The sequence below is a fragment of the Pseudophryne corroboree genome, chromosome 2 (assembly GCF_028390025.1).
Source record: "Pseudophryne corroboree isolate aPseCor3 chromosome 2, aPseCor3.hap2, whole genome shotgun sequence".
In the NCBI taxonomy this organism is placed as follows: domain Eukaryota; kingdom Metazoa; phylum Chordata; class Amphibia; order Anura; family Myobatrachidae; genus Pseudophryne; species Pseudophryne corroboree.
The window spans coordinates 818,336,600-818,362,717 of record NC_086445.1 but is presented as its reverse complement, the minus strand read 5'-3'; positions in this window follow the sequence as shown (position 1 = coordinate 818,362,717).

Genomic DNA, 26,118 nt, shown 5'->3' with positions numbered 1-26,118 from the left:
TCCAGGGCCAGGATCTCTCTCTCCTGTGGTGGCTGCAAGGCTCTCACCTTCTAGAGGGACGCCGATTCGGAATCCAGGAATGGGTTCTGCTGACCACAGATGCAAGTCTCCGAGGCTGGGGGGCAGTCACGCAAGGAAGAAGTTTCCAGGGAAAATGGTCAAGCCAGGAGTCTTGTCTGCACATAAATGTTCTCGAGTTAAGAGCCGTTTACAACGGCCTCCTGCAAGCGAGGAACCTTCTTCAGGGTCTCCCTGTCCTGATCCAGTCGGACAACATAACAGCGGTGGCGTATGTAAACCGCCAAGGCGGAACAAGGAGCAGGGCGGCGATGGCGGAAGCCACAAGAATTCTCCGCTGGGTGGAACAGCACGTGAGCGCTCTGTCAGCAGTCTTCCTCCCGGGCATGGACAACTGGGAAGCAGACTTCCTCAGCAGCCACGATCTCCATCCAGGAGATTGGGCTCTTCATCAAGAGGTATTTGCAGAAGTGACAAGGCGTTGGGGCATTCCTCTGATAGACATGATGGCGTCTCGCCTCAACAAGAAGCTTCAAAATTATTGTTCCAGGTCGAGGGATCCCAAAGCCTGTGCGGTGGATGCCCTGGTAACTCCGTGGGTGTTTCGGTCGGTGTATGTGTTCCCTCCACTTCCTCTCATCCCCAAGGTGTTGAGGATCATAAGACGAACAAGGGTTCAGGCTATACTCGTCACTCCAGATTGGCCTCGGGGGGCCTGGTATCTGGATATTCAGGAATTACTAGTGGAAGATCCTTGGCCACTTCCTCTAAGAGAGGACCTGTTACTGCAGGGACCATGCGTGTTCCTGGACTTACCGCGGCTGCGTTTGACGGCATGGAAGTTGAACGCCAGATCCTAGCCGGAAGGGTATTCCCGGGGAGGTCATCCCCACTCTCCTTAAGGCTAGGAAGGAGGTCACGGCGAAACGTTATCACCGTATTTGGAGAAGGTATGTGTCGTGGTGTGAAACCAAAGCAGCTCCTGTGGAGGAGTTTCACTTGGGTCGTTTCCTCCATTTTTTACAGGCAGGCGTGGACGCAGGCCTGAAATTGGGTTCCATCAAAGTGCAGATTTCGGCATATCCATCCTCCATTTGTGCCACCCGTGGCACCGTGGGATCTTGAAGTGGTGTTGCAGTTACTTATGTCTCACTGGGTTGAACCTTTGCGTAAGGTTGAGTTGAAGTTTCTCACTTGGAAAGTGGTCATGCTTTTGGCTTTGGCGTCTGCCAGACGAGTGTCCGAGTTGGCGGCTTTGTCTCACAAGAGCCCATATTTGATTTTTCATGTGGATAGAGCGGAATTGCGGACTCGTCAACAATTTCTGCCGAAGGTGGTGTCTTCGTTTCACATAAATCAACCTATTGTGGTACCTGTGGCTACGGATGCTGTGGCAGTCCCAAAATCTATTGATGTTGTAAGAGCTTTGAAAGTTTATGTCGCCAGAACGGCTCTTACTAGAAAAACAGAGGCTCTGTTTGTTCTGTATGCTTCCAACAAGATTGGAAATCTTGCTTCTAAGCAGACTATTGCACGCTGGAGTTGTAATACGATTCAGCACGCTCATTCTTCGGCTGGGCTACCGTTGCCGAAGTCAGTAAAGGCCCATTCTACCAGGAAGGTGGGCTCATCTTGGGCGGCTGCCCGAGGGGTCTCGGCGCTTCAACTTTGCCGAGCAGCTACATGGTCGGGTTCAAACACTTTTGCTAGATTCTACAAGTTTGATACCCTGGCTGATGAGGACCTTATGTTTGCTCAATCGGTGCTGCAGAGTCGTCCGCACTCTCCCGCCCGGTCTGGAGCTTTGGTATAGACCCCATGGTCCTTTTGGAGTCCCCAGCATCCTCTAGGACAGAGGTTCTCAAACTTGGTCCTCGGGGGCACACACAGTGCATGTTTTGCAGGTCTCCTCACAGAATCGCAAGTGAAATAATTAGCTCCACCTGTGGACCTTTTAAAATGTGTCAGTGAGTAATTAATACATCAGTGCACCTGCTGTGTTACCTGCAAAACATGCACTGTGTGTGCCCCCGAGGACCGAGTTTGAGAACCTCTGCTCTAGGATGTAAGAGAAAATAGGATTTTAATACCTACCGGTAAATCCTTTTCTCCTAGTCCGTAGAGGATGCTGGGCGCCCATCCCAGTGCGGACTGTTCCTTGCAGTTGTTTTGATTCTGGTTACTTTCGGTTACACGAGGTTTGTGTATCAGTGTATTCAGCTTGTTACTGTTGTTGGTGAATACTGTTATCTGGTATCCTGTTGTTCCAGTTGTTTGTGGTGTGAGCTGGTAGTTTTCTCGCCCTTAGTTAACAAAAATCCTTTCCTCAAAATGTCCGTCTCTCCTGGGCACAGTTCCTATAACTGAGGTATGGGGGAAGGGCATAGAGGGAGGAGCCAGTTCACACCCAGTAAAAGTCTTTTTAGTGTGCCAATGTCTCCTGCGGATCCGTCTATACCCCATGGTCCTTTTGGAGTCCCCAGCATCCTCTACGGACTAGGAGAAAAGGATTTACCGGTAGGTATTAAAATCCTATTTTTATCCATTATCACTGGTTTTGCCTATCACATTGACCGTTTTTGTCCTGGACCACCAACCCTTGGCATCCCTCTCAGGGTGCTACAACACACACATTGTAAGCCACTGATATAGGGTTTGACCAGGTTTTTTTTTAGTAGTAGCAGAGTATCCTCTCCATCTCAATGAATGGGAATTATTGCAGGAATAGTGGGCATTACACTTGTTGTGTGTCAAGCCTGAATAATGGGCCTAAATCATATTTGTAATGCTGGGCATACACGCTAGAATTGTATGGCCGATCCGCCCAATATTGGCAGATCGGCCAGATAATTGCAGGCAATTGATCAGACATGCTGGGTCGTCCAGCATGTCCCTCCGATTCGATATTTTTAAGTTGTCATGTCGGCCGCATTAAGTAGTGTATGCCCTACCACGGCCGACCGAAGCACATTTCCCCTGTGCCTTGACATTGGAAGGTATGAAGAAATGTCTCCTCCCCGGGGGCGGAGCACCATTATCACAACCATTACTATGTAAGAGATCTTGCAATGTATGCCTGTGATATCTGCAGTGTCAGATAAAATGCCTGTTGGTCTGACAGCCATTTTATCTGCCTGAGTATGCCCAGTATAAGGAATTGCACAGCCACAGTAGATGTACGCAGCTGTGCATTTCCATCTTATTAAAATGCAAAGGCAGCAGGAAGTGTCTGTAGGAGATAATATCAAATTGCACTTACTGATCATTTTGTTTCTTCGAGATACTTCATGGCAGCCATTACTCTCGGATTACATCCCATCCCCCTAGTTCTAGACAGGAAGTTTTTTCACACTTCAGGGACTGTCCACTTGGGCTATATAGAGTCACTCCTCCCCTTCCTCCTCAGTCTTTTGAGTGTCTCCTCACATTTGGTTTCTGTGAACAAACACACTAAAGGGATGGCATATTACAGGCTGCCATGAAGTATCTCGAAGAAACGAAATTATCGGTAAGTATAATTTGCTATTTTCTACTACACTACTTCATGGCAGCCATTACTCTGGGATATACCAAAGCATAATAATATAGGGAGGGTAACAAATAGTCAGAAATTCATGCTTAATGACCCAATATTATTAACTGCAATGTCCCTTCAAGGACATCACTGTCAAAGTGGGCGCCAGCCAAATCTAGAGCATACTGACTAGAAAAAGTGTGAACAGATGACCATGGGGCTACTGTGGGCGGTCTCTGAAGTGTGAAAAACTTTCTTCCAGAGTAATGGCTGCCATGAAGTAGTCTAGAAGAAAAATGCCTTCTGCATGCATTTACGAGGATCTGAGTGCTGTGTCTGAGGACAAAGCCATAGATTACCATCCCGACCATCAGACACCTGGGTCCAGGAAGTCTGCATCGGACCTGTCATGCCATCAAAATGGGGCCAACAAGCCCCCGCTTTGAAGAACGGTGACGGGTGCCACTGCCACAGCTCTGGCTGACGTGGCTGCAACATCGCAAGACCCATTCTGCACACCGTATTTGTATGCAAACTATTGTGTTTCCGTACAAATGTTAATATGTGTCTGCGTGTAAATCTTCAAAGCTCAGAATACCCTCTCCCACTGAGGCTCATTTAGAGTTGGACACCAGCCTATTTTGTAATTATACATAATTATTGTGCATGCATACCAAATATGTGCATGCATATGTTTTGCATATCCCTGACTTTGGTACCTATCATGAGGTGGGATATATTAGGCAGCAAGTAAACCATTCGTTCTTGAAGTTGATGTGTTGAAACTGAAAGCAGGAAAAATAAGCAAGCATAAGAATCATAATGACTTTGACAAGTGCCAAATTGTAATGGGTAGATGAAGGAGGGCTTGATTCATTACCAATTGCAAATTTGAAATTGCACGCACTGAGCAGTTATTGCACATGTGCAAAGGGCAAAATGCGATCGCCTTGCGTATGCAGCCTAATTGTAAAGTGAATGCATTTTGATTGACAGGAAGTGACAGTTTGTGGGTGGTAACATGGCGTTTGTGGGGAGTGGTTGGGAAAACGTAGGCGTGTCATGGCTATTTTCAGGGTGTGTTTCTGACGTCATCTGCAAACGCTGCATTCAAAACATGGCACCCAGTGCAACTGCATTCTCATTGATATGAGTATGCTGGGGTCAGCCGCAAATGTCGATGTCCTTTTTTTGCGTATGCATTGCGATTCTGCTAATGCCTACGCAGATTTGTGAATTCATCGGTGGGCGTCTTTTATCCTTTCTGGGTGGCTATTCACATGCAAATTTTAGCAATAGCAGATTTGTGAACATCGCTATCTCACCCTCAGTAGCGATTCATAATGAATCAGGCCCTGAGTCAGAGCATCTCCTAAGAGGCAGGTCTTGTGGGGTGTTCCCGGTACGAAGTGTTCAGTACATACCAAAAGTGGCCCAAGGAAGGATGATTAGTGAACTGGTGCTCAAGGCTCAATGATGCGTGTAGGGATCATTGAGCTTTTCTTGTCCAACCCCAGAAATTCTACTGTAGCACATATTACTGGTAAAGTTAATGCTGGTTATTATAGAAAGGTGTTAGGACAGGTGTGATACTTAATGACGGCAGTCGGGATGCCGGCGGTCACATTACAGACCGCTGCTTCCTGACTTTTAGAATGCTGACGGGATGAGTTAACTAATTTACCCCTCCTTTGCCCCTACGCAAACCCATCTGGGGTGGTGTCTAAGGCTAAAATATTGGGCGTAGCGGCTACGGCTATGTCACCGGGGGTGGCGACTATGGCTAAGTCACTGAGTGTGGTGGCTAGTGCTAAGACTCGGGTGGAGGTGGCTGCGGCTAACTTCACCACCACCGCTCCCCTCTAGTGCCTACCCCTCATCCCAATACTTACCCTTGGGATGTCAGTGGTCGGTGTTCTGGTTTTGGGATTCTGCACAGTGTCGGGATTCTGTCATAGAAACATCGAATTTGACGGTTGGTAAGAAACACTTGGCACATCTAGTCTGCCCCTTTTTTTTTTTAACCATATTCTTTATCTCAACCCTTATTTGATCCTTATTTCTTTGTAAGGATATGCTCTGATGAGAGGCTATTCCACTTGTCTACTACCCTTTCTGTGAAGTAATTTTTCCTCAAATTTCCCCTGAACCTTCCCCCCTCCAGTCTCAGTGCATATCCTCTTATCCTATTGCTTCTCTTCATTTGAATAATGTTTCCTCCTGGCCTTTGTTAAAACCCTTGATGTATTTAAAAGTGTCTGTCATGTCTCCCCTTTCCCTTCTCTGCTCCAAACTATACATATTGATATTTTTTAATTTTTCTGGGTAAGTTTTGTGATGTAGGCCATGCACCATTTTAGTTGCCCTTCTTTGTACAGTCTCTAATGTATTAATATCCTTTTGAAGATATGGCCTCCAGAACAGAATACAGTATTCTAGATGAGACCGTACCAATGACCTATACAGTGGCATTATTACTTCTTTCTTACTGCTGCTGATTCCTCTCCCAGTGCAGCCAAGCATCTGACTAGCCTTCCTCATTGTTTTGTTACTTTGCTTACCTGTCACCTGAAATAGTGACTCCTAGATCCCTTTCCTCCTCAATAGTTTCCAGTATAGTTCCATTAATACTATGTTTAGCCTTTGGATTTTTGAGACCCAAGGGCATGATTTTGCATTTTTTACATTAAACTTTAATTGCCACACTCTTGACCATTCCTCTAGTCTACCTAAATCTTCAATCATTTATTTTACCCCTCCTGGTGTGTCTACCCTGTTGCATACCTTTGTGTCATCTGCAAAAAGGCATACTTTCCTTTTAATGCCATTTTCAGTGTCACCAATTTTGATATTAGAAAGCACTGGTCCAAGTACAGATCCCTGGGGTACTCCACTTGTAACATTTCCCTCCTGTGAATGCACTCCATTTACTACAACTCTCTGTTTTCTATCCTGCAACTAAGATCTTATCCATTCAACAATCTTAGCATCCAATCCCAAGCTTTCAAGTTTATTTAGCAGTCTGCAATGTGGAACAGTGTCAAAAGCCTATATTCATTGCTCGACCTTTATCCATCACTTTAGTCATACAGTCAAAAAAATCAATAAGGTTTGTTTGCTATGATTTCCCCCTCAGTGAATCCATGCTGTTTGGGATCCTGTAAATTGCAGGATTTTAGATAATCTACAACTTTCTTTTAAGAGTGTTTCCATCGAATTCCCTACTACTGATGTAATGCTCACTGGTCTGTAGTTGTTTGTCTCTTCCTTGCTTACACTTTTGTGCAGTGGGACTACATGTGCTCTTTTCCAGTCCTCTGGAATTACTCCTGTATCTAATGACTGGTTGAATCATTCTGTTAATGGTACTACTAGCACCTCTTTAAGCTCTTTTAGGCATCAGTCACGTGACTACCGGCATCAAGACCACCTGGATGCTGACTGCACCCTGTTAGAACACACATTGCATCTGTCACAAATTAGCAACAAAGACCCCGTGTATGTACAAAACGCTGCCATTTTCTTGCAGGACAGGTTTTCCAGGTATCCTCTGCATTGGAGTCAGCTCCGCCAGGACATAGACGCCACCATATTTGTGCCCAGTAAGTCAGCTAGTACAGAACCAGTCTGACTGCCCATGATCACTGCAGCCAATCCTGACCCAGGGCATCCTATTTAAATCCCTTATGGCACTCCCTCCAGTGCAACTTCTGTGTATCCTGCATGTATGCTTGAACAAGCTAGCTCAGAACCACCCAGCGGCTGCAGAGAATAAGTGTAAATAACCCCCCCCCCCTCCTCCCCCCAGCTCCTGCAGTGTGTACCTGGTGGCTGCCCGGCTGTTAACATTAAAGTTGCAATGTCTCCAATGGTGCCAACAATGTTCCGAAACTGTTTGAAAATATTTTTTTACAAATGTAAGATATTTTTTTTAAATCATGTTGGATCACTTTAAATACTTGTTCTTCACCTAATTCACTCATAAAAAACTGACAATTTCAAAGCGTTTTTTTTGGGGAAAAACTTGTCAGTTCAGTGATTAAAGGATCTACTGCTAATGTGTTTGTGCTAGATACCCCAGGACACCTTCAGGGGTCTTGTTGGGTCCATGCCTCAAGATGTTTTGGCACCGCAAGAGGGATCTTCACAATGTGGATTTAATGTTTTAATGGTTGTTATGAGCAGTTATAGGTGGACTCAGCCACAGATAAACCTGTCAAGCGGCAATTGTATTACTTCTTTTTTATTTCTTTTACTTTTGCATGGGGTATGGGACTCAGGGTCGACGGTGTCTAGGTTGACACACATTAGGTCGAAACCTATTGGCCGACAGTGACTAGGTTGACACAGGAAATGGGTTGACACGGCCATTAGGTCAACATGAACAAGGTCAATATGTAAAAAGGTTGACATGAGTTTTTTTAGTTTTTTTGTGTCATTTTCTCTGTTTTTCTCACCATGCTTCAGGCAAGGAAGGGTCATTCCAAGTTGGTCGTAGCTGTGCAAAATTTTGCACAGCTACGTTCATCTTTCCTGACATGCGGGGGACGCCCAGCACGGGGCTAGTCCGCCCCGCAGAGCCGGCCATAGGCATAGGCAAACTAGGCAATTGCCTAGGGCATTTGATATGCCTAGGGGCATCATCAGCTTCTGCTGATTAAAATGATATGCGGCATGCCTATATTCTGTGTGTAGCATTTCATATGCAGATACAGCCACAGTCTCTCACAGTATATAGGCATGCTGCATATCATTTTAATCAGCAGAAGCTGCTTGTGCATCCTAGCCACATAGCAATGTAAATAAGATGCATTTTCATAAAAAAAATGTGCCCGACATTAGCATTGAGGCAAGATTTATGAGGACACATCTGTATTCAAGCAGAGGCAGAGGTAACAGTGTAGTGGCAGTGTGAGTGTTGTGTGTATGTGAGTAGGTTGGTTGTGCAGTAGTGTTCGGAATATGTGTAAGGAGCATTATGCGTGTCATGTAAAAATGCATTAATAATGTGCAACATATGTGTAAGGGGCACTATGTCATTATGTGTATAGGGGCACTAATAATGTGCAGCAAATGTGTAGGGGGCACTATGTGTGTTATTATGTGTATAAGGGCATTAATAATGTGAGGCATATGTGTAAGGGACATTATGTGTAAAAGGGCATTAATAAAGGTTGTCATAATGTGTAAGGCGCATTATGTTTATAAGGACATTAATAATGTGTCTCATATGTGTAAGGGGCATTACTGTGTGGCATTATGTGTATAAGGTGCTCTACTATGTAGCGTTGCGTATAAAAAGGGCACTACTGTGTTGTCTAATGTGAATAAAGAGCAATACGGTGTGGTGTAATGTGAATAAGGAGCAATTCAGTGTGATGTAATGTGAATAAGGGGCTCTACTGTGAGGAGTAACGTTTATAAGGTAAAGTGACACTACTGTGGGATGTAATATGAATTATGGACACTATCGCATGATCAAATGTGAATAAAGTTGCAGTACTGTGTGGCGTAATTGGAATTGGGGTTACTATTGTGTGGCCATGCCCCTTGCCAGCAAAAACACACCCCTTTTTGGGCTGTGCGCCAAATGTGCGAACTGTTCCGATTTAAAATATGGGGGGTACAAACCCCAAAATAAGGACTGCTATAGATGAGTGGTGATGGTGCTGGGAAAGAGCTGCAAGGTCAGAGGCGGAACCAGCGGTGGTGCTTGGGGGGCACCAGCCAAAATCTTGCCTAGGGTATCATATTGGCTAGGGCCGGCTCTGCCGCCCCGCATGTCAGTCCGGCCCCCCTCGCAGAAGTGCAAAGGCATTGCACATCGGCGATGCCTTTGCACTTCAGGAGTAACTTCCGGCCAGCGCAGCTTTAGCGTGCTGGCCGGGAGCTACTCCTCGCTCCCTGGCCCGCAGCGGCTGCGTATGATGTCACGCAGCCGCTGCGGCCCACCCCCCTGTTCAGTCCGGCCACGCCTGCATTGGCCGGACCGCGCCTACGAAACGGCGGCCAAACACCGCCGTTTCGCCCCCACCCGCCCATCGATCACCTCTGCCTGTCAATCAGGCAGAGGCGATCGCTATCCTGCTACGGCCTTTGGGTGTCCCGCATGCGTAGGCACACTACGGCGCCGGCGCATGCGCAGCAGGGACCCGTTCGCTCTGCTGCGTTAAAACGCAGCGAGCGACCGGGTCAGAATGACCCCCAAGGTGCCTCGATCTGCTACTGCTGCGCTCGGCACAGGTTACCGTTCCCAATTGTAGTCCACGTGGATCGTAAAGTATGAAAAAGTTCTAAAAATTAATTAACCCCCCCCCCCCCTCATATCAACCTTTTTCCGTTTCGACCTTGAACAGGTCGACCTAATGTTTGTGTCAACCTATTTCCTGTGTCAACATAATGCGTGTCGACCTAATGTGTGTCGACCTAGAGTCTGGATACCTTTGCATGCAGGGTAAATAATGGCTACATTTATATGTAATCCACACTACTGGAAAGCTTTATTTTTACACTGCAATTTGGTTTTGAGCTAGACACACCCCTCCCAAATCTAAATCTCTGTATATCTTTCCCACCTGCAGTGAAACATGTTAAAGTGAGAACATAGCATTTTCATCTGTGGCGCACACACACACACACACACACACACACACACACACACACACACACACACACACACACACACACACACACACACACACACACACACACACACACACACACACACACACACACACACATATTATGCTTCCAATTGCACAGGGATCTTCTTATACTTTATCTTCTCCTTTTCCATTTAAACCAAATTGAATAAAATAAAACTGGATTTTAATTACCTACCGGTAAGTCCTTTTCTCGTAGTCCGTAGAGGATACTGGGGTTCCATTTAGTACCATGGGGTATAGACGGGTCCACTAAGAGCCATGGGCACTTTAAGAATTTGATAGTGTGGGCTGGCTACTCCCTCTATGCCCCTCCTACTAGACTCTAGAAAACTGTGCCGGAGCAACAGTACTTAACCAAATAACAGTGCAGGAAGAACAAAGCACTGGGCGGGCGCCCAGTATCCTCTACGGACTACGAGAAAAGGATTTACCGGTAGGTAATTAAAATCCTATTTTCTCTGACGTCCTAGTGGATGCTGGGACTCCGTAAGGACCATGGGGAATAGCGGCTCCGCAGGAGACAGGGCACAAAATAAAAGCTTAAGGATCAGGTGGTGTGCACTGGCTCCTCCCCCTATGACCCTCCTCCAAGCCTCAGTTAGATTTTTGTGCCCGGCCGAGAAGGGTGCAATCTAGGTGGCTCTCCTGAGCTGCTTAGAATAAAAGTTTAGTTTAGGACAGCCGGCAAATCAATTAGTGCCTGTCCAGGCGTCTCAGACACCGTCAGGGGCGCTAAAACGCCCGTTACCTCAGTGGGTCGACACAGACCCTGACACAGATACTGAGTCTAGTGTCGACGGTGACGAGACAAACGTAATGTCCAGTAGGGCCACACGTTACATGATCACGGCAATGAAAGAGGCATTGAACCTTTCTGACACTACAAGTACCACAAAGAAGGGTATTATGTGGGGTGAGAAAAAACTACCAATAGTTTTTCCTGAGTCAGAGGAAATAAATGAGGTGTGTGAAAAAGCGTGGGTTTCCCCCGATAAAAAACAGCTAATTTCTAAAAAATTATTAGCATTATATCCTTTCCCGCCAGAGGTTAGGGCGCGTTGGGAAACACCCCCTAGGGTAGATAAGGCGCTCACACGTTTATCTAAACAAGTAGCGTTACCGTCTCCTGATACGGCCACCCTCAAAGAACCAGCTGATAGAAGGCTGGAAAATATCCTAAAAAGTATATACACACATACTGGTGTTATACTGCGACCAGCAATCGCCTCAGCCTGGATGTGCAGTGCTGGAGTCGCATGGTCGGATTCCCTGACTGAGAATATTGATACCCTGGATAGGGACAATATTTTGTTAACTATAGAACATTTAAAGGATGCATTACTATATATGCGTGATGCACAGAGGGATATTTGCACCCTGGCATCAAGAGTAAGTGCTATGTCCATCTCTGCCAGAAGAGCGTTATGGACGCGACAGTGGTCAGGGGATGCGGATTCCAAACGGCACATGGAAGTATTGCCGTATAAAGGGGAGGAGTTATTTGGGGCTGGTCTATCGGACCTGGTGGCCACGGCAACGGCTGGAAAATCCACCTTTTTACCCCAGGTCACTCCACATTAGCAGAAAAAGACACCGTCTTTTCAAACTCAGTCCTTTCGTTCCCATAAGTACAAGCGAGCAAAAGGCCACTCTTTTCTGCCCCGGGGCAGAGGAAGAGGAAAAAGACTGCACCATGCAGCCGCTTCCCAGGAGCAGAAGCCCTCCCCTGCTTCTGCCAAGTCTTCAGCATGACGCTGGGGCTTTACAAGCAGACTCAGATATGGTGGGGGCCCGTCTCAAGAATTTCAACGCGCAGTGGGCTCACTCGCAAGTGGATCCCTGGATTCTACAGGTAGTATCGCAGGGGTACAAACTGGAATTCGAGGCGTTTCCCCCTCGTCGGTTACTGAAGTCTGCTTTACCAAAGTCTCCCTCCGACAGGGAGGCAGTTTTGGAAGCCATTCACAAGCTGTATTCCCAGCAGGTGATAATCAAGGTACCCCTCCTGCAACAAGGAAAGGGGTATTATTCCACGCTGTTTGTGGTACCGAAGCCGGACGGCTCGGTGAGACCAATTTTAAATCTGAAATCCTTGAACACTTACATAAAAAGGTTCAAATTCAAGATGGAGTCACTCAGAGCAGTGATAGCGAACCTGGAAGAAGGGGACTATATGGTGTCTCTGGACATCAAAGATGCTTATCTCCACGTCCCAATATACCCTTCTCACCAAGGGTACCTCAGGTTTGTAGTACAAAACTGTCATTATCAGTTTCAGACGCTGCCGTTTGGATTGTCCACGGCACCTCGGGTCTTTACCAAGGTAATGGCCGAAATGATGATTCTTCTACGAAGAAAAGGCATTTTAATTATCCCTTACTTGGACGATCTCCTGATAAGGGCAAGATCCAGGGAACAGTTAGAAGTCGGAGTAGCACTATCTCAGGTAGTGTTACGTCAGCACGGGTGGATTCTAAATATTCCAAAATCGCAGCTGATTCCAACGACACGTCTACTGTTCCTAGGAATGATTCTGGACACAGTCCAGAAGAAGGTGTTTCTCCCGGAGGAGAAGGCCAGGGAGTTATCCGAGCTAGTCAGGAACCTCCTAAAACCAGGCCAGGTCTCAGTGCATCAGTGCACGAGGGTCCTGGGAAAAATGGTGGCTTCTTACGAAGCGATTCCATTCGGAAGATTCCATGCAAGAACATTTCAGTGGGATCTACTGGACAAATGGTCCGGATCGCATCTGCAGATGCATCAGCGGATAACCCTGTCGCCAAGGACAAGGGTGTCTCTCCTGTGGTGGCTGCAGAGTGCTCATCTACTAGAGGGCCGCAGATTTGGCATTCAGGATTGGATCCTGGTAACCACGGATGCCAGCCTGAGAGGCTGGGGAGCAGTCACACAGGGAAGGAATTTCCAGGGCCTGTGGTCAAGCATGGAAACATCTCTTCATATAAACATTCTGGAACTAAGGGCCATTTACAATGCCCTAAGTCAAGCAAAACCTCTGCTTCAGGGTCAGGCGGTGTTGATCCAATCGGACAACATCACGTCAGTCGCCCACGTAAACAGACAGGGCGGCACGAGAAGCAGGAGGGCAATGGCAGAAGCTGCAAGGATTCTTCGCTGGGCGGAAAATCATGTGATAGCACTGTCAGCAGTTTTCATTCCGGGAGTGGACAACTGGGAAGCAGACTTCCTCAGCAGACACGACCTTCACCCGGGAGAGTGGGGACTTCACCCAGAAGTCTTCCACCTGATTGTAAACCGTTGGGAAAAACCAAAGGTGGACATGATGGCGTCACGTCTAAACAAAAAACTGGACAGATATTGCGCCAGGTCAAGGGACCCTCAGGCAATAGCAGTGGACGCTCTGGTAACGCCGTGGGTGTACCAGTCAGTGTATGTGTTCCCTCCTCTGCCTCTCATACCAAAAGTACTGAGAATCATAAGAAGGAGAGGAGTAAGAACTATACTCGTGGTCCCGGATTGGCCAAGAAGAACTTGGTACCCGGAACTTCAAGAGATGCTCACGGACGAACCGTGGCCTCTACCTCTAAGAAAGGACCTGCTACTGCAGGGGCCTTGTCTGTTCCAAGACTTACCGCGGCTGCGTTTGACGGCATGGCGGTTGAACGCCGGATCCTGAGGGAAAAAGGCATTCCAGAAGAAGTCATTCCTACTCTGGTCAAAGCCAGGAAGGACGTAACCGCAAAACATTATCACCGCATTTGGCGTAAATATGTTGCGTGGTGTGAGGCCAAGAGGGCCCCTACAGAGGAATTTCAACTGGGTCGTTTCCTTCATTTCCTGCAAACAGGACTGTCTATGGGCCTAAAATTAGGGTCCATTAAGGTTCAAATTTCGGCCCTGTCGATTTTCTTCCAGAAAGAACTGGCTTCAGTACCTGAAGTTCAGACATTTGTAAAAGGGGTGCTGCACATACAGCCTCCTTTTGTGCCTCCAGTGGCACCTTGGGATCTCAACGTGGTGTTGAGTTTTCTAAAGTCACATTGGTTTGAACCACTTTCCACTGTGGACTTGAAATATCTCACATGGAAGGTGTCGATGCTGTTAGCCTTGGCTTCAGCCAGGCGTGTGTCAGAATTGGCGGCTTTATCATATAAAAGCCCTTACTTAATTTTTCATTCTGACAGGGCGGAATTGAGGACTCGTCCTCAATTTCTACCTAAGGTGGTTTCTGCATTTCACATGAACCAACCTATTGTGGTACCTGCGGCTACCAGGGACTTAGAGGACTCTAAGTTGCTTGACGTTGTCAGGGCCTTAAAAATATATGTTTCCAGGACGGCTGGAGTCAGAAAATCTGACTCGCTGTTTATCCTGTATGCACCCAACAAGCTGGGTGCCCCTGCTTCTAAGCAGACGATTGCTCGTTGGATTTGTAGTACAATTCAGCTTGCACATTCTGTGGCTGGCCTGCCACAGCCAAAATCAATAAAAGCCCATTCCACAAGGAAAGTGGGCTCATCTTGGGCGGCTGCCCGAGGAGTCTCGGCTTTACAACTTTGCCGAGCAGCTACTTGGTCAGGGGCAAACACGTTTGCTAAATTCTACAAATTTGATACCCTGGCTGAGGAGGACCTGGAGTTCTCTCATTCGGTGCTGCAGAGTCATCCGCACTCTCCCGCCCGTTTGGGAGCTTTGGTATAATCCCCATGGTCCTTACGGAGTCCCAGCATCCACTAGGACGTCAGAGAAAATAAGATTTTACTTACCGATAAATCTATTTCTCGTAGTCCGTAGTGGATGCTGGGCGCCCATCCCTAGTGCGGATTGTCTGCAATACTTGTATATAGTTATTGTTACAAAAATTCGGGTTATTATTGTTGTGAGCCATCTTTTCAGAGGCTCCCTTGCGTTTATCATACTGTTAACTGGGTTCAGATCACAAGTTGTACGGTGTGATTGGTGTGGCTGGTATGAGTCTTACCCGGGATTCAATATCCTTCCTTATTATGTACGCTCGTCCGGGCACAGTATCCTAACTGAGGCTTGGAGGAGGGTCATAGGGGGAGGAGCCAGTGCACACCACCTGATCCTTAAGCTTTTATTTTGTGCCCTGTCTCCTGCGGAGCCGCTATTCCCCATGGTCCTTACGGAGTCCCAGCATCCACTACGGACTACGAGAAATAGATTTATCGGTAAGTAAAATCTTATTTTCTCTTACATCCTAGAGGATAATTGGGTTCCATTTAGTATTATGGGGATGTACCAAAGCTCCCAAACTGGGTGGGAAAGTGCTGTGGTTCCTGCAGAACTGATTGACCAAACTGAAGGTCCGCAGAGGCCAAAGTATCGATCTTGTAGAACTTAGCTAACATGTTCGAACCTGACCAAGTAGCTGCTCGCCAGAGCTGTAAAGCCGAGACAACCCAGGCAGCCACCCAAGAAGAACCCACCGACCTGGTAGAGTGGGCCTGTACAGATTTTGGAACCGGCAAGCCTGCCGTGGAATAAGCATGCTGGACAGTAAGCCTGATCCAGCGTGCAATGGACTGGTTTGAAGCAGGACACCCAATTTTATTGGGATCATAAAGAACAAACAGTGAGTCGGATTTTCTGTGATGAGCTGTTCTCTTTACATATACTACTTCAAAGCCCTCACAACATCTAAAGACTTTGATGTAGCAGAGGTGTCGGTGACAACTGGAACCACAATAGGTTGGTTGATGTGAAACGCAGACACCACCTTAGGAAGAAATTGCTGATGAGTTCTGAGTTCAGCGCTGTCCTCATGAAAAATGAGGTAGGGGCTCTTGTGAGACAACGCCCCCAGCACTGACACACGTCTTGCTAAAGCCAAGGCCAACAGTGTGACGGTCTTCCACGTAAGATATTTTACATCTACCTCCTGTAACAGTTCAAACCAGTCTGATTGGAGTAACTGCAAAACCAAATTGAGATCCCAAGGTGCTGTGGGAGGCACAAAGGGAGGTTGGATGTGCAGAACACCTTTCAAGAATGTCTGAACCTCAGGGAGAGAAGCCAATTGTTTCTGAAAGAAAATGGATAATCTGGAATTTTATAGAGCCCAGACGTAGGCCCACATCCACAGCTGCCTGCAGAAAAAACAGGAAACATCCCAGATGAAATTCCACTGCAGAATAATTTCTGCTCTCACACCAAGAGACGTACTTTTTCCAAATACGGTGGTAATGTTTAGACGTTACCCCCTTCCTGGCTTGGATCATAGTCGGGATAACTGTGTCAGGGATCCCTCTCCTGGCTAGAATCATCCATTCAACTTCCGTGCCGTCAAACATAGCCATGGTATGTCTTGATAGATGAATGGGCCCTGTTGCAGAAGATCCTCGCGAAGAGGCAGAGGCCACGGATCTTCGAGGAGCATCTCCAGAAGGTCCGCGTACCAGGCCCTTCTTGGCCAGTCTGGAGCGATGAGTATTGCTTGAACCTTTACCCTTTTTAGAATCCTTGGGATCAGAGGAAGTGGAAAAAACACGTACACCATCTGATAGACCCATGGAGTCATCACGGCATCTACCGCCACTGCCTGTGGGTCTCTCGACCTGGAACAATACCGCTTGAGCTTCTTGTTGAGACGAGAGGCCATCATGTCGATCTGTGGATATCCCCACCAACGTGTCAAGCACCTGAACACTTCCGGGTGAAGGCCCCACTCCCCCGGGTGCAGGTCGTATCTGCTGATGAAGTCCGCATCCCAGTTGTCTACTCCTGGAATGAAGACCGCTGACAACGCGACAGCATTTTTTTCTGCCCAGAGGAGAATTCTTGACACCTCTGACATTACTACTCTGCTTTTCGATCCACCCTGTCGGTTTATGTATGTTACTGCCGTCACATTGGGGGTAATTCTGAGTTGATCGCAGCAGGAACTTTGGCCCTCATTCCGAGTTGTTCGCTCGCAAGCTGCTTTTAGCAGCTTTGCACACGCTAAGCCGCCGCCTACTGGGAGGGAATCTTAGCTTATCAAAATTGCGAACGAAAGATTAGCAAAATTGCGAATAGACACTTCTTAGCAGTTTCTGAGTAGCTCCACACTTACTCGGCAACTGCGATCAGTTCAGTCAGTTTCGTTCCTGGTTTGACGTCACAAACACTCCCAGCGTTCGGCCAGACACTCCTCCATTTCTCCAGCCACTCCCGCGTTTTTCCCAGAAACGGTAGCGTTTTTTCGCACACACCCATAAAACGTCCAGTTTCCGCCCAGAAACAACCACTTCCTGTCAATCACATTACGATCACCAGAACGAAGAAAAAAACTCGTAATGCCGTGAGTAAAATACCTAACTGCATAGCAAATTTACTTGGCGCAGTCGCACTGCGGACATTGCGCAAGCGCATTAGCGACTAATCGCTCCGTTGCGAGAAAAATATAACGAGCGAACAACTCGGAATGACCCCCTTTGTTAGTAGTTGGGCAAAACTATGTGCACTGCAGGTGTGGCAGATATAACATTTGCAGAGAACGTTAAATTTGGGTGGGTTATTTTGTTTCTGTGCAGGGTAAATACCGGCTGCTTTATTTTTACTGCAATTTAGATTGCAGATTGAACACACCACACCCAAATCTAACTCTCTCTGCACATGTTATATCTGCCCCCCCTGCAGTGCACATGGTTTTGCCCAATTGCTAACAAATTTCCTGCTGCTATCAACTCAGAATTACCCCCATTGTCCGAATAGACCTGAATAGCCTGATCCTGAAGAAGATATGAGGCCTGCAGAAGAGCGTTGTATATGGCCCTGAGTTCCAGAATATTGATTGAAAGGATGACTTCCTGACTTGACCATCTTCCTTGAAACTGCATCCTCTGGGTGACTGCTCCCCAACCTCTGAGGCTTGTATCTGTGGTTAACTGAATCCAATTTTGAATTCCGAACATCTGACCCTCAACAAGATGAGAAGTCTGTAGCCAACACAGAAGGGAGATCCTGGCTTTTGGCGACAGACGGATCCTCAGGTGCATGTGAAGATGTGATCCGGACCATTTGTCCAACAGATCGAGCTGGAAGGTTCTTGCATGAAACCTTTCATATTAAAGAGCATCGTAAGAGGCCACCATTTTCCCCAGAAGGCAAATGCATAGATGCACCGATATCTGGGTTGGCTTCAGGACATCCCGAACCATTGACTGGATCATCAATGCCTTTTCCAAGGGAAGAAACACCTTCTGCGACAACGTGTCCGGTATCATTCCCAGGAATGGAAGCCTCTGAGTTGGCTCTAGGTGAAATTTCGGAAAGTTCAGAATCCACCTGTGATCCTGGAGAAGTCTGGTCGAGAGACCAATGCTGTCCAGCAACCTTTCCCTGAACGGCGCCTTTATCAAGAGATCGTCAGGTACGGAATTATGTTCACTCCCTGTTTGCGGAGTAGAAACATCATCTCGGCCATCACTTTGGTGAACACCCTCGGTGCCGTGGAGAGACCAAATGGCAGGGCCTGGAACTGGTAGTGACAGTCCTGCAGTGCAAACCGTAGATAAGCCTGATGAGGTGGCCAGATGGGAATGTGAAGGTAAGCATCCTTGATATCCAGAGACACTAGGAATTCCCCCTCCTCCAGACCTGAGATCTCCGCTCTGAAACTCCATCTTGAACTTGAACACTCTTAAGTACGGGTTCAAGGACTTGAGGTTCAGAATCGGCCGTACCAAACCATTCAGAACTACAAACAAGTTGAAATAGTACCCCTTGTTTTGCAGATGAGGTGGAACTAAAACAATGACTTGAGTCTGTACCAGTTTTTGGATGGCGTGCTGTAAAGTTATACTTTCCTCTTGTGAAACTGGTAAGCCTGATTTGAAGAATCTGTGAGGTGGGAGCTCTTGGAACTCCAGTCTGTAGCCCTGGGAAATAAGATCTATGACCCAGGGATCACGGCATGAACTTGACCAGATGTGACTGAAGAATTTTAGTTGGGCTCCCACCTGACAGTCTCCCAGGCATCGCGGGCCACCGTCAAACTGAGGGCTTCGAGGAAGCGGAGACTGAGCTCTGGTCCTGAGCACCTGCAGTTGCTGGTTTGCGTGGTTTACCTCTTGCGCCTCTGGAGGCTGTAGAAGCGCCTCTGGACTTGCCCTTAAATTTGGCTGTCCGAAAGGACTGTAAATTTGAAGCTGAATAAGCTTTCCTGTCTGGGGGAGCGGCGGAAGGAAGATACATATACTTATGTAGCTTTGGAGATCCATTTGTCTAGTTTGTCTCCAAATAAGGCCTCTCCTGTGAATGGCAGACCTTCCACGCCTTTCCTGGAGTCTGCTTTAGCAGTTCACTGGTGTAGCCACAAGCCCCTGCGTGCTGACACTGCCATAGCGGTGGTGTGTGCATTAAGCAAGCCTGTCTCTTTTATGGCTTCCACCATAAAGTACGCAGAGTCCTGTATATGCTGCAGGAGTAAAACAACATCCCCCCTTGGTAAGGAATCCAACCCCTCAATTAGGTTACCTGACAATTTAGCAATGGCTTTCGTGATCCACACACATGCAATAGTGGGTCTCTGGGTCACCCCAGCAGCTGTATACAATGATTTGAGTGTAGTCTCAATTTTACAATCAGCCGTCTTTCAGGGAGTCTTTCGTGACAGCCTAGGGACTGATGTGTCCACTATCGGTGGATTTTTCCATTTATTCCTATCCTCCAGAGGAAAAGGAAAAGATGAGAGCAACCTTTTTAAATTTCATATCTGGATTTACCCACGGTTCTTCAAACAGGGTATTCAATTACTTTGACACAGGAAAAGTGACTGAGGACTTCTTTTTTACATTAAAATAAGATTCCTCATACTCCTCTGTCACCTTATCAGGAATCTGTAGAACATCCCTGATAGGCTCTATAAGGAGCCTCTATTCCCTGTGACAGAGTAGCATCCCCCCCTCCAAATCCACCTCACCGTGCTCCATGTCTGACCCGTCAGAGTCAGACTGCAGGATATGGGCCAGAGATCGTTTTTGCGGAAAAATGGGAGGGGATTGAGATGCTAGTTTGGGGACTGAGTCTCTGTTCATAAACTCATCCACAGTTTGTCCTAAGAATTGCGTCTCTTTCTCATTGCAGGACAATTTAGTAGAAATATTGGATATCATTCCTTCAAGGGAATTAACCCATTCCGTTTCAGCCCCGCTATTTTGGGAAGGTGCGCTGCCTTGAGTACCCAATAGTGAGCCCCCTGGTGAAGAGGAACACTCCGCTGTATAAAAAACACAGTCTTTGCCTGACATAATGTAAATGTGACAGCACACACACACAAGAAAAGGTTAAGCACAATTAACCCACAAAGAGCCCTTCAGGGAGACACAGAGTTATTTGGAGCCAGCCCCCACCGCGCATTTATCACTAATGCCAAGCTTAGCCGGGTTGCAGACTAAGCACCCTGATAGGGGTCTTAGTACACTAATAATCGTCCCCCCCTCTCCTCCCCCGCTATTACCCCCTGGTACCGCTGAGGTGCTGGATCCACTCATAGTGGAGGCCCCACCCCCTCCATGGCGCGCAGTCTTCCCACTTTTTTATACTGGCTGAGGTAATCTGGTGCTTAAAATGGAGAGAAAACCGTTTTAAGGCTGTGTTGCCAGTGTGGGTACTGTGTACAGTGTACTGAGACGCAGCTGTGTACTGTGTCTGGAGACGCATTCCACCACGGTTAGAACCCGTGTGTCTCCGTACCCTCATGCCGCCATAATGGCCGGCGCCCCACTAACCGGGACGCTGGCTTAATACTCATCACTCTTCATTCTTCTGGCTCTATTAGTGGTGGCGGCGTGCTGCGGTAATGTACGCTCGCAGTGGTGGGGCTTGCGAATAGTTCCCTCAGGAGCTCAGTGTCCTGTCAGCATGGAACGGGACCATTAACCCTTCAAGAGGTTGGGCTCCCCCCCCCCCCCCCCCCCTAAGCCCCACGAAGCAGGCAGGCTGCTACCAACCAGCCCTGCCTGAAAATAACATACATATAAAATAAATGCAGAAAACTCTTCAGGAGCTTCTATAAGCGTGACCGGCTCCTCCAGCCACATTTTCTAAACTGAGTCTGGTAGGAGGGGCATAGAGGAAGGAGCCATCCCACACTATCAAATTCTTAACGTGCCCATGGCTCCTAGTGGACCCGCCTATACCCTATGGCACTAAATGGAACCCCAGTATCCTCTAGGATGTAAGAGAAAATACATATTAGTGGCAATGATCTGCTGAATAAAGCATAAAGTTTCTCAACATCTATGTCAGCATGTTCAAATCAACATAATGAACAGTGGCAGCTCCAAATTGGGGAGTCACACCAAGTGCTCGGCGATGTTTGACAGAGTTTGGGGTGGCAGTTGGTGTTGCTCCCCTATATGAATTTTGGACTGTGCTGCAGCCCCACCTCTGGGGCTGCCACTGTTCATCATGTTGACACAAATGATATGTCAGCACAATTAGAATGTTTACAAAACATCCCTGGTGGTCTAGCGGTAATTTGCCTGGTATGATGGGTCCATTGGGGCCGACATCAGGGAAGTGGGGGGGGGGGGGGGGGGGTACTGCCAGGCCTGGCCTCTGGTCCTCACAGATTTGCTGTAGATTGGGGCTGCCAGCTGCAATCATTCAGCCATGCAGAGACAGCACTGGCGGCATTTCAAATTTGGAGCCGGCTGCAAGTTTAGCTTGCCGCCGGCTCCAAATGCCACCCGCGTTGCACTGCGTTACTGCGTGGCTGTCTGCTGGTGATTGTAGCTGGAGGTGCCACTGCCATCTGGCCTGGAGTTGAGTAAGAAGAGCGGGAGGAGGATGGGGAGCAGGCAGCATATTGCTGAAGCTACCTCTCCTCAGGACAGCAGCAGGAGCGACTCGGACAACAATACACTGAACCCTCCAACCTGCAAGATCTGCAAGATCTATTTCCAGGGCTCAAAGCAGGTGAGCCACAAAGTATAATGGGGGTCATTCCGAGTTGATCGCTTGCTGCCGATTTTCGCAGAGCAGCGATCTGGTGAAAAAACTGCATTTCTGCGCATGTGTATGTCCCTCAATGCGCACGCGCGACGTACGGGTACAAAGCTCTTTGTGGTTGTGCTCAGGTTCTAGCGAAGTTTTCCTTCGCACTGGCGGCCGCAAGAAGATTGACAGGAAGGGGGCGTTACTGGGTGTCAAATGACCGTTTTCAGGGAGTGTTTGCAAAAACACAGGCGTGTCTGAAAAAACACAGGCGTGGCTGGGCGATCACTGGGCGGGTGTATGACATCAAATCCGGACATGAATAGGCTGAAGTGATCGCAAGCGCTGAGTAGGTTCAGAGCTACTCAGAAACTGCACAAACTGTTTTTGTAGAGCTCGGCTGCAGATGCGTTCGCACTTCTGCTAAGCTAAAATACACTCCCCAGTGGGCGGCGGCATAGCGTTTGCATGGCTGCTAAAAGTAGCTAGCGAGGGATCAACTCGGAATGACCCCCAATGTGCAGTGTAGTGAGGCAGAGCCTTTCCTGTCATACTAATGTATACGCCAGAGTTTTGACTACAGTATTTAAAGTATATGAAAAATATAAAGAATATGTTAGAAATATCTTCTTTGTATTATTCTAATAATTTTAATAGTCAAAACTTTGGAGTAAAAGTCTATGGCAGGTGAGGCAGTGCCTCATCTTCTTATCTTTTTACCCATCTCTGATCAAATTTCCAGCAGTATATACCGCTGCACCTGTGTATAATGCCCACATGCAGGCCCGGCGCTACCCGCTCAGCAAGGTCTGCAAAGCAGGGAGGCGCTGGGCTAGAGAGGCGCTCTTCCTGCTCCGCAACCATACTGACGAGCAGCGCATGTCTCACTGTAACATGCTGCTGCGCCGCCGGCCGTACAGAGGATCTTAATCTCCTCCTGCAATAGGGCCCTCCCCCCTTCCTGCTTACTCCTCCCTGAAGACACAGCACAGCAGTCTTCAGCACCACCCGCTCTCTCCCCTCCCTGTCCGTTACTTGATACACATCGACCTGTGTGTAGTGGAGGAGGAAGCAGCGTGAGAAGAGGAGCAGCACTAACAGCCAGCCACATGAGGAGTGGAGGCTCAGGTTAGTGCAGCTGCTGCAGATAAACAAAGGGGGGAGACTGTCCTATTACTGTGTGCTGGGGAGGGGGAGGGGGTCCTATTACTGTGTGCTGGGAGGGGGGTCCTATTACTGTGTGCTGGGGAGGGTCCTATTACTGTGTGCTGGGGAGGGGGGGTCCTATTACTGTGTGCTGGGGGGGGGTCCTATTACTGTATGCTGGGGAGGGGGGGTCCTATTACTGTGTGCTGTGGAGGGTGAGGAGGTCCTATTACTGTGTGCTGTGGAGGGTGAGGAGGTCCTATTACTGTGTGCTGGGGAGGGGGGGTCCTATTACTGTGTGCTAGGGAGGGGGAGGGGGGTCTTATTAATCTGTACTTGGGGAGGGGTCCTATTACTCTGTGCTTGGGGAGGGGTGTCCAATTAATCTGTGCTTGGGGGGATCCTATTAATGTGGGATGGGGAGGGGTGCCCTATTCTGTGCTTGGGTGGGTCATACTAATGTGTGCTGGGGGAGGGGGGTGTCCTATTAATGTGTGCTTGGGGTGGGGATTCGTATTAATGTGTGCGGGGAGGCGGATGCAGGGTAGCGGCGATGTAGTGTGTGAGGAGTGAGGTTCAGGGTAGCAGCTGCAGTGTAGTATGCGTGGAAGGGGGGCAGGGGTAGTACCAGGGCCGGCGCTACCCACTCAGCAAGGTCTGCAATGCAGGGAAGCGCCGTGCTGGATAACGGCCAGCAACTATGTCAGCGTCTTGTAATGAGTTAAACTGACTCATTACAAGCCGCCTGTGCTGTGTGTGCCACCAGAGGAGAAGAGGAGCAGCGTCAGGGGAGGACCCGAAGGAGAAGGAGGGAGGGGGACTGGAGCCGCAGCAGCGCTGTGTAGTTGGTAGCAGTGCCACTGCAGCAGTCCCTCTCCTTCTGCATTGGCTGGCCGGCGCTGCTGTGAATGCTAGGATGCGCTTCCCTCATCCCAGCATTCACAGCGGCTGCGGCCAGCCAATGCGGAAGGAGAGGGACAGCTGCAGCAGCGCTACCACCAATTACACTGCGCTGTTGCAGCTCCCTCCTACCCCTCCCTCCTTCTCCCCTACACGGGATCTGCCAGCACAGAGGAGCCTGACTTCCTGAGCCAGCGGAGAGAGATGGTAAGTATCTATCTGTCTGTCTGTCTATCTATCTATCTATCTATCTATCTATCTATCTATCTCTGTCTATCTATCTATCTATCTATCTATCTATCTATCTAGTCTGCCGTAATGTGTAATAAGGGGGACGCTGTCTGCCGTAATGTGTAAAAAGGGGGATGCTGTCTGCCGTAATGTGTAAAAAAAGGGGGATGCTGTCTGCCGTAATGTGTAACAAGGGGGACGCAGTCTGCCGTAATGTGTAACAAGGGGGACGCTGTCTGCCATAATGTGTAAAAAGGGGACGCTGTCTGCCGTAATGTGCTTAAAGGGTGACGCTGTCTGCCGTAATGTGTAAAAAGGTGACGCCGTCTGCCGTAATGTGTAAAAAGGGGGTCGCTGTCTGCCGGAATGTGTAAAAAGGGGGATGTTGTCTGCCGTAATGTGTAAAAAGGGGACGCTGTCTGCTGTAATGTGTAAAAAGGGGGACGCTGTCTGCCGTAATGTGTAAAGAGGGGGACGCTGCCTGCCGTAATGTGTAAAAAGGGGCTGTCACACAAAGTTGCATCCAGGCATTGCCCCTGGACGCACCTGTGTGGTTTGTGGGTCCACCTGAAAATGGTGCAAAGAATGAAAAACAAGTCTGACCTATTTGGGACCTCTTCTTTAGCTGTTAACATTCGGTTGAACTCGATATTGAGAGTTGGGTACATCATGACGTGTTTGCATTGGTGCAGGTGTGCGCAGAAATCTGCTTATCAAGTGCAATTGGAAAGTGCAGTATACATCCAGTTACTAGTATGGTGATAGGGCCTCTGCCACCTCAAGGGATCAGAGCATTTGTGCAAATACTAGCGCTCAGTTTTGTCGTAAATGACCTTTATTAACTCAGCAATTCATTTTATTGTATAAGTAACACTGTGTAATGTGACTGATGGACACTACTGTGCAGTGTAATGTGAATTGGTACTATTCTGTGGTCACACCCCTTCCCCATTAAGCCACACCCCTAAATTGTGTCCTTCCTTCCTTCCTTCCTTCCTTCCTTCCTTCCTTCCTTCCTTCCTTCCTTCCTTCCTTCCTTCCTTCCTTCCTTCCCTCCCTCTTATATCTCTCCACCCACCTAATTCTAACATTTATTCCACAGCATCCCACCTTTCCCCTGTGCCCTTCACAACCACTTTTTCTCTTGCCCTGCCTCTCATCCCAGACAGGGGAGCCCCTTATTATTTTGTCAGTCCCAGGCCCAACAATTTCTGATGGCAGCCCTGCTAACCCTCCCTGTAGTGCATATTCCCCCACTGCTATTCCATGCAGAAAATCGCATTTTTACATGTCATCATTGTGAACATGTCAACATTTTGCAGATGCAGACATGTTCGGTGTCGACATTTCAACACTGTCAACATGTGATGTTGACATTATGAATGTCAGTATTGTAAATGTTGAATTTATGACTACATCCTCTTTAAACATGTTGCTTGTCCAGAATGTTTATAGTTATATACAGTAAGCAACACTGTTAAAACTGTTTAAGTTGCATTTTAACTTTCTTCAAGAAATTGGAGCAGGTGAGGCAGATTTCCTGGACAGGGATGTTCCATTACTTCAGTAGCAAGAGACTAGCTTGTGGAGAGGTTACTAAGGTGCAGGCAGTGGCGTAGTAATAGACCCCGTGGTGGTTTGGAAGAGCTGGGTGGCTGGTGGGCACTGAGAGTCTGTGGGAGCTACTGCTACCCCTGCAGATACTTTTCTGCGGCCCCTTTG